This window comes from Fukomys damarensis, unplaced genomic scaffold (assembly GCF_012274545.1).
Source record: "Fukomys damarensis isolate Sample0158 unplaced genomic scaffold, DMR_v1.0_HiC HiC_scaffold_34, whole genome shotgun sequence".
Classification (NCBI taxonomy): domain Eukaryota; kingdom Metazoa; phylum Chordata; class Mammalia; order Rodentia; family Bathyergidae; genus Fukomys; species Fukomys damarensis.
This window is the reverse complement of record NW_022900946.1, coordinates 351,510-351,822: the sequence shown is the minus strand read 5'-3', so window position 1 is coordinate 351,822 and position 313 is coordinate 351,510. Positions and strand designations below refer to the sequence as shown.

Genomic DNA, 313 nt, shown 5'->3' with positions numbered 1-313 from the left:
TTTTTTTTTTTTTTTGCCTTTTACTGCGGGGGAAGCGCCTAGTTTCCTAGGACGAGATGAGCTGATGGTGCTCGTGAGTCTTTATCTTGGCGTTTTAAAAGTGCTTTCTCGGGGATTTCTGAGGGAGGTAGCATAGTCAAAAACAATCATTTGGAGCCATTTGCCTCTTGAGGCCGGCACACTGATGATTGTCATTTAGAATCAAAGGGTTCTCTTATGTTGGTCCTCTGGCTTTGCCCCAAAACATCACTTTTCCTTTTCTCCTAGGTTGGTCAGCGGGTGAAGAATGGCTTTTTTTTTTTTTTTTTTTTTT

The 313-nt window shown here is 41.9% G+C and overlaps 1 protein-coding gene across 2 annotated transcripts in view; it reads left to right on the top strand.

Moving 5' to 3' along the window:
* Positions 1-313, top strand: part of Fus (FUS RNA binding protein) — a 12,781-nt gene that overhangs the window by 1,049 nt on the left and 11,419 nt on the right. The window lies entirely within an intron of this gene.